The 10,504-nt window shown below is 34.6% G+C and overlaps 1 long non-coding RNA gene across 2 annotated transcripts; it reads left to right on the top strand.

The window, feature by feature from the left end:
• Positions 1-1,512: 1,512 nt before the first annotated feature.
• Positions 1,513-5,721, top strand: LOC135779741 (uncharacterized). 2 transcript variants are annotated; one of them, XR_010544849.2, is made up of 4 exons: positions 1,513-2,620; positions 2,827-2,969; positions 3,061-3,157; positions 5,251-5,721. It is a non-coding gene; the product is annotated as an uncharacterized lncRNA (long non-coding RNA). The 2 variants fall into 2 exon arrangements; XR_010544848.2 differs by having other exon boundaries at positions 1,513-2,969; positions 5,251-5,717.
• The last annotated feature ends 4,783 nt before the right edge of the window (positions 5,722-10,504 follow it).

Below are 10,504 nucleotides of genomic sequence, written 5' to 3'. Positions count from 1 at the left end.
TCCTGATAGTTTTACTCAAAGCGTGACTATCTCTTGCAAACAGAGCTTCCAATGGATTAGGACAGTGGGAGAGAGAGAATAAGCGAGAAGTAAACCAGAGACAGGCGTACGGGACGCCCTGCAATGGGACATGCTGTTGCCTCCCTCTGCTGGTGGCAACAGCGCCACAGCTGCTTACCAGCTGTGTAAATCAGAGACATGGACGATTCAACGCATCTCTATTCGATCAAATGATTCATATTTAATGATTAATCAGCATGGCTCCTGGGGCCGACAGAGACTCCTATGGATTCCGAATTGGTTGATTTGGCAGGATGCAGGTGCGGCAGGCATCTGGTATGTTATCCAGGAAGACGTCGCTGATGTACAGCAATTAGAAAACCTGTGATTTCTCCCGTGCATTATATTTCCTCGCTTTAAGCACCCGTCACTCAGGTGGGAGTGAATGGGGAGCCTTGGGGACACTAATCAGGAAATGATGGGAAAAGAGTTGGCTAACTGGAGATTATGTGAATTTCTTTTTTGTGGGTGTGTGTTTTACCGACTGTTATTACGAAGTTGCGTCTGTATGTAAATGAGATTCGCTAGAAGGAGTTATCTCTAATCTAATTGAATGTGATAATTAATCACCAAAAGAAAATATTGTGTTTACTTCTACACCGTCTTTCCTGACCACAGCCAATAGCAACTGATTGAAACCTTGATATAAAACAACATTTAGTCTCTTGCCCATTGAAAGAGTCCTCTGTCCGTCCAAACTCACATTGAGTTGAATGTGTACTCATTCAATCCAAAGCTGCATCTTATTTTTTCACCCGATTATGTAATAAAAGAAACGTCTTTTCCTCATTGTTGTAAAAACATCATCTGGTTATATAGAGATATTATGCTGTAAAAATGCCCTTTTTTTTGACATGTGACACTTGAGGAGGAGTATAGGCCATTTAGAAAGTCTTTTGCTCCCTGTGTGATGAATATTTTAGACTATAATCAAAGCTCAACAACTATGCAATGTCACTCACATTTTACTTTTAATGAGAATGCCGGAGGACAGCAATCACAGACCTGATATAAAGATGTGACATTGTAGAAACTAAACAACAAATAACTAAGAGAATTTGAAGTTTTGTCAATCGTGGTCATCAGTCCTCTGTGGTTCACTGAGGACAAATTGCCAGTTGCTATGGTAACTGCTCTGTACTGCCCCCAGTTGTTTACAGGATTTAAAAAAATTTAATTCAAGGTGATAACAAAATTTCTCAAATAAAACCCACACCTTCCTACACTCTCAGAAAAAAAGTATTAAGCTGTCACTAGTACCCTACAAAAAGTACACACAGGTACAAATATGTACACTGTAAAAAAGTTGGTTCAAATTAAAAAGTAAGTTATACCTGGTTGCCTTGAAATTTTAAATTACCAGTTAATTTAACACAAAAATATTAGTTGACGCAATTTTTTAAATATTTTTAAGTTGAATAAACTCAAGATTTTAAGGCAACCAGGTACACTGAAAAAAGTGCACAACGCATGTCATTACTCTAAAGAAGTTTTTATATTTGATCTAACTCAAAAAAATACATTTTCTGTCCAGCCATCAGTTTTATGTAAAAAATGTGTTTGATTTAAATTAAAAGTAAGTCCTGTTGGTGTAAAGTAAATAAATTTCTGTAAATTAAAGTAAAAATATTAGTTTCCATTGTCACGTGACTTACGTAACGTCATCCTGGTCGTGCGTGAGGACGTTCAGCTGAAGTTCAGCTTTCCGCCATCTTGTTATACACTGCACCGATGGATGAACTCCGCGTCGTACAATGGGATTCAAGAAAATTGGTAAGTAATTTTAAACATACGTTTTGGCGTATTATTAACATTATACATGTGTGATTGTACTGTTGTTTTACATACGGTTAGTATTACTTAGTGGTGTACCGGTCGGATCGCAGTTGATTGAGCATGACGGTTCGGCTCACATGCGATTCGCGGATTAATGCGCAAATTAAAATAGGAAACGTTTAATCATTTGCACGTGTTTTAAAGGCTTGCAGATGTTAATACCAAAGTGATTTTAAACAATTTCACCGCAAAAAGGCGCTAAAGTGGGCAGTTTATATACGCATGCGGATGAAAGTGTCTATATGCCCTTCAAAGATCAGAACTCTTGATGTGTAAACTTTAGCGACAGTTTTTCTACTTTGCCTCATACTGTAGTCGATTAAAATGCATTTGGCCAATAGAGCAATGCGACTGTTTATGCTGCATCTCCTTCCGGAAGCGCTGTTTGAAATTCGCGCTCCGTTTCTGTGTAATATTATGCACTCAAAACTGCACACGTGGAGAGACGAGCAAACATAAAATCTTTCGGTTCTTGACAGGGTCCATACAAACAAAATGATCTCCACAGTATTCTTTTTTTTAAATAAAAACTTTTGTTTATGTCACAAGATGTAGTGAACATGTAAATGTCTAGCAATTATCTATTATTTGTTCAAGCCAATCATATCCCATCCCTGGAGAGACATCAGCAAACATTATGACAAAGACGTTTGCCTTACGCAGACAAGAGATTGTGGAAAACCAACCTACTGTTCAAGAACTGCAAGAAAGATTGCCAGAGGAGGTAAAAGCATTTATTTTATTATAAAATGTTAAAATGTGACTTGTACTGAATTAACCATAGTTTTTACCATAGGATGTAGTGCTTTTGAAAATGTCTTAGATGCTCTAATTATATATTCATTCAATGTTTTGTGTGTATATCTATTTTACAACTAGTTCTAGAAATAATTTTTTCAGAAGTGTATTTTCTGTTTCTCTTACTTTCAGATTAATGCAGAATTGCGCATCACGATCTTACCTTGAAAATAAAGATTTATGGCCTCTTTGGAAAGACAGAGCTCTCATGTTATTAGGAGCAAAGGTGGAGTCCTCCATGAAAAACTAAGGACACTATTAAAGTTATGGATCAGGTATTGGTTGCATGCGAACAAAATTGCTTGTGGCAATTAATTTAGTAGTATTTTGGTCTAAAATAAACAATACATCTTGAACATTTTGTAGAGTCTGGACGTAGAAATCAGAAGAGAAAGCCTGCTGAAGTGCCTGATTCATGTACTATTCATGTGAAGATGCAAGCTGTCTGATCAAAGAATACCAGGTAATGTTGACAATGCAAACTACTGAAATTTTCTCCAACCATGTTTGCCTTAAAGGGATAGTTCACCTTAAGATAAAAAATCTGTCATCATTTACTCATCCTCATGTTGTTCTAAACCTGTATGAATTTCTTTTTTTTTTTTTGATGAACACAAAAAAAATATTTTGAGAAATGATGGTAAACACACAGCAGATAGTGACCATTAACTTCCATAGTAGGAATAAAAAAATATGATGGAATTTAATGGGTACCGTCAACTGTGTGCTTACAATCATTTATCAAAATATTTTCTTCATTTATCACAATACTTCCAAAATATTTTTCCTACTATAGAAGTCAATAAACACTATGCTGTGTGTTTACATCATTTCTCAAAATATCTTCTTTTGTGTTCTTCAGAAAAAATACATTTATACAGGTTCAGAACAACATGAGGATGAGTAAATGATGACAGAATTTTCAACTATCCCTTTAAAGGAAAACACCACAGTTTTCCAATATTTTATGTTCTTACCTCAACTTAGATGAATTAATCCATCCCTATCTTTTTTCAATAAGTACACTTAATCTTTGTACAGTGTGTCGTAAATGTGTTAGCATTTAGCCAAGCCCTATTCATACCTTAGGTTCCAAACAGGGATACATTTTGAAGCCACCAAACACTTCCATGTTTTCCCTATTTAAAGACTGTTACATGAGTAGTAACATGAGTAAGTATGGTGGCACAAAATAAAACGTGATTTTCTAAGCGGATAAAAAGTGAGAACTATTTTGTATGGCGGAAGAGCACTTAGTTTGCAGCACTCTGACCTCGGTCGCAGTAACATCATCAGAACTCTCCCTCAAATTCTAAAAAAAGGGGGACTAGTCAGGTATGATGGTGTAACTGCATGCTGTTTGGATCCTAAGGAATGAATGGTGCTAAGCTAAATGCTTAACATATGCACGCTACAGCAATTAAAGTATTAGCCCACTTCTGAATTAAACATTCCTCATAATTTACTCACGTCCATGTCATCTAAGATGTTCATGACTTTCTTTCTTAACTAAATAAAAGAAATTAAGGTTTTTGATGAAAACATTCCAGGATTATTCTCCATATGGTGGACTTCAATTACACACAAATGGCTGAAGTATTCTTCAGAGAATTTACGCTGTATGTCCTACGCCTTCCCTATTCTACTTACGGAACAAACGCACGCAGCACCAGTTCTGTTTTTTCTGTAAGTAGAATATGGAAGGCATAGGACAGGGCTATTCAAATCTTACCCTGGAGGGCCAGAGCACTGCAGAGTTTAGCTCCAACCCTGATCAAACACACCTGAGCAAGCTAATCAAGGTCCTCATGATCACTAGACAATCACAGGTGGGTAAGTTTGATTAGGGTTGGACCTAAACTCTGTAGTGCTCCGGCCCTCCAGGGTAAGATTTGAATAGCCCTGGCGTAGGACATACAGCGTAAGCTCTTTGAAGAATACAGAAAGCTGAAGCAAGGCGATCATTTGTGTCTATAAACCAAATACAGTTGTATTTTTTTTAAAGGGCCGATCATTTCTTTGATAAGACACTTATTCCTCGTCTGGTATAGTTTAAAGCCCTTTAAGCTGCACTGAGACTAATTTTTGTCACCTTGGGGTTCTGAGCATGCGTCAAAACCGCCGCCATCTTAGATCAGGGGCCTTGTCATAGGAAGTATCTAGGTAAAGCAGCTATCTCCGCCTGTACTTCGAATTCATGAACGATGCCAGACTTTTGTGCTGCGCATGGATGAAAGGGCTACTAGCACTATGCATTACAGTTAGAAAAAGTACATTTTCATAAAATCAAAACTTATTTTTTCCTGTACTAAAAACATGTCTGACTGTTGAAACGAACCAAAAGAAAACCAAGAAAATCGCGTTCATGACGATTTATGGTGATTTTATTTCTGTTACACCATTGCGTACAATGACGCCGATGCGGGATTCCCCTGTTTCAAGATGGCGGCTCTGTTTGACGCATTTGGTCCAATGAACTGCCGTAGCCAAGGCGACATCTAGTGTACATATATATGCACAGTCCCTAAATTGGTCTCTGTTCTTGTATGTTTTTAGGCTGACAAGAGGGAAGAAGCGGAGAGGGAATTCAAAAAGACCACCATGGAATTTTTTGTGATCCGTGAAAGTGATGCTCCTAATCCTGCACTGGACATTTTCATTGATGGTGTGGAGTAATAAATGAGTTGCCCTCTGTTGCATGTGCATGTTTGGACTCATTTGAACTGAACTTAAAATATCCTGATGGACTCAAATATACCTTTAAAGCCTTTCAAAAAAAAATGTCATGGACGTAGACAGTAAGCAGATGAGCCGAAGGGTGCAGAACCCCTCTTCAAAACTGCAGGAGTAAATTTGTTTCCTTTGACCCAGCTACTGAAGGTACATTTTTGAGCCTTTTATACAACATTTAACTTTAATACTGTTTACTAAACCTGATTTGTTTTATCTTGATTAAGTTTTATGGTTTATCTATCAACCATAACTGATTCTTATTTAGAATTTATATTTTATCCAGTGTGTCTACAAATACTAAAAACTGTTATACAGTATGTGTTTTTATAACAATACTATACATATTGTTGAAATGTTTTATGACAAATTGTCAAGATTATAATGTGTTGACACTGTTAGACAGTGTGTATTTGTACAAAAAATTTATATTATGACAAAATAAATTGTCAAAAGTTTGATGCTTGAAGTCATTCATCTTAGACAGATGGTAAAATTACACATTCTGAAAGTAAATAAATTTCTTTATATTAAATTAATATTTTAAATTGTATTTGGTTAGATGTAAAGTAAAAATTTTGCGTCAACTTGTTACAACTAATTACTTTACTTTTTATCAACCTAAAATTTTTACTTTGAACAGAATGAACTATCCATTACTTAGCCAAAGCAAAAAGTATCTTTGAATCAAATACATTTTTTAAGTTTAATGAAATGTCAAAATATACTTTGTCTTAATGCATTAACCTAATTATTTTACTTTACATCAAACCAAATATCCAACCAAATACAAAGTAAAATAATTACGTTAATGCATTAAGACAAAGTATATTTGACATTTCATTAAACTTAAAAAATGTATTTGATTCAAAGATACTTTTTGCTTTGGCTAAGTAATGGATAGTTCATTTTGTTCAAAGTAAAAATTTTAGGTTGATAAAAAGTAAAGTAATTAGTTGTAACAAGTTGACGCAAAATTTTTACTTTGATCCAATGAAACACTTTTTTCAGTGTACTTGTTAAGATGAACCTGTAATTTAAATCTGTAATTTAAAGGTATTGCGGAGGATTTTTTTTCCAGGTGGATCATCAAGACTATTGGTCCTCCTAGTTGTCAATCAGAAGTGTTGCACAACTGCATTTTTTTTTTTTTAAGTGGAGAAGGCGGTTCTTTTCTAAAATTTTAGAAAATCCTCCGCTACACCTTTAATGTACAGACTTTTCCTGTATTTTCTGATTACTGTAAAAATATTTATTTTTAAAATAATTCTGTATTTTTACAGTAAATTACTTGAATCTGAGTATTTTAATTTAGTATATAAAATGCATTATGTGCAGTATTCTACTGATTAAAACTGACCAATGAAGGCAAACTTTACACTTTATGTTGTCATTACATGTTGTGCATAACTTAATTCACCTATTATTTGCATGGCAAATGTCAAAAAGTATGTATTTTAAATGTTTTTTAAATAGACATGAAATTAAATATCTTTAAATTATGATCTAATCATTTAAATATATGATCTAATCAGAAAAAAAATGCATGTGTTTATTTATCAAAATATTGCAACGTTGCAAGATGTAAAAATTCGCCAAGTGCATGAAAACAAATACTCAAGTCATGTGTCTTTACCCGGTATGAATGCGCATGCACATGTTCCTGAAAATCCTTGACAGTGTGAATAAACCTAAATAGAACAATTCACGGACAAATCCCGGACATGTTTTCTGTAATCTGTGTGTAAAATGGGCTTAAGAGTGTACAAGCACATGAGTTAAGACATGAAAGTGTAGTCAAAATTATTTTATCACACTCAAAGCATCTCAATATTACTGTATGAGAAATAATGTTGTTTTTAAGACACAATATATTATTATTACAAAACAATATATGTTTATGACATAATCATAATCAAGTAAGAAATAAATAGCAAAGTATTTGGCAGCATTGTGCCTGACTAACTCTGGTTTAGAAAGTCGAGTCTCAAAAATTAAGATAAAGCTCTTGTACTATGTATTTCTCAGTTTACAAAGCACATTACAACAGCACAACAAAACCCAAAAGTATTAATGACTCCAGCAAAAACTGCACCATGTTCATTTTAAATGTCATTTTAAGAGCAGAGATAAAAAAATGTAAATATAATTTTAGGTGACTTATTTCTGTTTATAGCCAACCAGTGCAGCTAAGGTGAGACTGTTTCATTTGTACGAATGCATTGCATTTTTGTGGCTGCACTTTATCTGGCTGCGCAGCCGGTGTTGTTCAGACTATGCTTGGGGATTTCTAAGGACAAGAATATCTGCTTAGACTTGTTAACATATAGCTTCAATAAAATTAAAAGACTAGTTTAAGTGCATTTAGAAAAGGGAGTGAACGAGAGATTGTGAAGAGAAAGATAGGAGAAAGTAAAGCCCTACAGGGTTTTTCATTGTAAATTAAAATCCTATAACAAGATTTTTTCTTATCTAGTTAACTGTCTTGGTTCTGGGAAGAGTTTTTGATCATGTAAGTCTGTGTGTCTATTCATTAGCATTCATAATGCATTAATGTGTAGATTCTGAGATGTGTTTGCATCTTACAGATACATTTTTATTCCAGAAAAATGATATTTATTGAGTTTTATTGACTTCTTGTGTTATTTTTGTCATTTTAAATTGCTGAATACTGTTTTATTATTATCTATAAATAAAAACGTTACAAAAAAGTTTAAAACCTTTTATGTCACTAGGTTGGTACCCTCAAATGTAATTTTTTGTACCTGTTGGGTGTATAGCATATAGCACAATGAAATGTCGTACCTTTTGGGGTACAAATTATACCCTAAGGACCTACAGTATTGTGTACCTTGAGGAAAAATGTCATCTATAAATATATAAACATACATATAAAATAAAAAAATTGACCCTCTGCTTTTAAACAAAATGAGAACAAGGTTTCCTTAAAAATACAAAATTTTGACAAAAAGCTATAATTGCATTTTTGTAAAGGAATTTTGTTAGAGATTAGATTCAGAATGGTGATCAAAACATACACAGAGTTTAAAATGTTGTTAAATTAGTTTTGCTTCAGTTTTTTTTATAAATTGGGTAATCTAGTGGTTAATAGCTGAATTACAGATTATCATAAAAACACGTCAGGAAAGCGTAATTGGCAAGAAAATGTTTTCTTTTATTTGATGAGATAACTCGTCAATGGCGGTGAAAGAGTTAAAAGAACACAATAGATCCTTAAGGTACAGTAATATACCCCAAAAGGTACAACATTGGATTATATTAAGTATCTGAACCTTAGGGCACCACCCTAGCGACATACACCTTTTTTTCTGACAATGGAACACCATCATCATATACTAATATATGCTTGTTCCCAGCAAGAAGTACAGTGGGGAAGAAAGTATTTGACACATAAGTATTTTTTATCAGTAATGGAATTTCTAAGTGGGCTATTGACACAAAATTTCCACCAGATGTAGCCATCAAGCCAAATATTGAATTCATACAAAGAAATCAGAACATTTAAGTATACAAGTTGAGTCATAATAAATAAAGTAAAAATGCCACAGGGAATAAGTATTGAACACATGAAGAGAACAAGTTGCAAAATGGCATAGAAAGCCAGATGATCACCTGAGATGTTAGTATTGAGAGAGAAACCCTGCCCCCTATCAGTACTAATTGATATCAGCTGCTTTATTCCTAATTGATGGCCTATAACAACACAGTCTTACCCAGGAGGCACACAGGAAAGACTTCATGATGGGTAAAAGCAAAGAACTCTCTCAAGATCTTCGTAATCTTATTGTTTAATGGGGTAATGGTTATAGGCACATTTCCAGAATGCTGAATGTTCCTGTGAGCACTTTGGGGGCCATTATCCAGAAATGGAAAGAGCATCACTTCTCCACAAACCTGCCATGATCAGATGCTCCACTTAAGATCCCTCTCCGAGGAGTCCAAAGAATAATCAGGAGTTCTCAAAGAGCCAAGAACCACTCGGGCAGAACTTCAGGAAGACCTTGCATTAGCAGGTACTGTTGTTTCAAAGAAAACTATGCTCACCATGCAAGACTCCATTGCTGAACAAAAAGCAGGTTGGGGCTCGGTTAAAGTTTGTGAAAGAGCAGTTGGAGAAGCCTGTGGATTATTGGGAGATTATAGTATGTTCAGGTGAAAGTAAAATTGGACTTTTTTTGTCATTCTTCACACCATGTTTGGAGAAGAAATGCCACTGCCCACTACCCCAAGAACACCATATCAAGGAGGATGCATCATGGTTGAGGATTGCTTTTGAGCAGGGGGTACTTTCAGATTTTATATTATTTAAAGGCAGGATGAATGGAGAAATGTACCGGGACATTCAGGATAAAAATCTGCTGCCATCTACCAGAAAGCTGAAAATAAAAAGAGGGTGGACAAACAGAAGGTCAAGGAAACAATGAAGTGGTTAAAAGAATAAAAATCAAGTTGCTTAAATGGCACAGTCAATCACCTAACCTAAATCCCATAGAACGTCTATGGAGAGAACTGAAGATCAAAGTTCATAAAAGAGTCCCAAGGAACCTTCAAGATTTAAAGACCATTTGTGTGGAAGAATGGGCCAGAATCACTCCTGAGCAATGCAGACGACTGGTCTCTCCATACAAGAGGAATCTATAAGCTGTGATCACCAACAAAGGCATTTCTACAAAGTATTAAATAAAGTGTGTTCAATACTTATTCCCTGTGTCATTTCACTTTTATTTATTGTGACTCAACTTGTATACTTAAATGTTCTGATTTCTTTGTATGAATTCAATTTTTGGCTTGATGGCTACATCTGGGGGATATTTTGTGTCAATAGCCCTCATACACTGAAAAAAATGAATCATTGAATTTAATCAATTTTTTTAAGGTAAGTGGTTGCAATCAATTTATTTAAGCTACATTTAAACAAAAGTTTTATATTTTACTTTACTTTACTAATCTTTTTTGTTTAAATGTAGCTTAAATAAATTAATTGCAACCACTTACCTTAAAAAAATCGATTAAATTCAATGATTCATTTTTTTCAGTGTAGAAATCCCCTTACTGATAA

Source organism: Paramisgurnus dabryanus, chromosome 10 (assembly GCF_030506205.2).
Source record: "Paramisgurnus dabryanus chromosome 10, PD_genome_1.1, whole genome shotgun sequence".
Classification (NCBI taxonomy): Eukaryota; Metazoa; Chordata; class Actinopteri; order Cypriniformes; family Cobitidae; genus Paramisgurnus; species Paramisgurnus dabryanus.
This window is presented reverse-complemented; position numbering and strand designations above follow the sequence as displayed.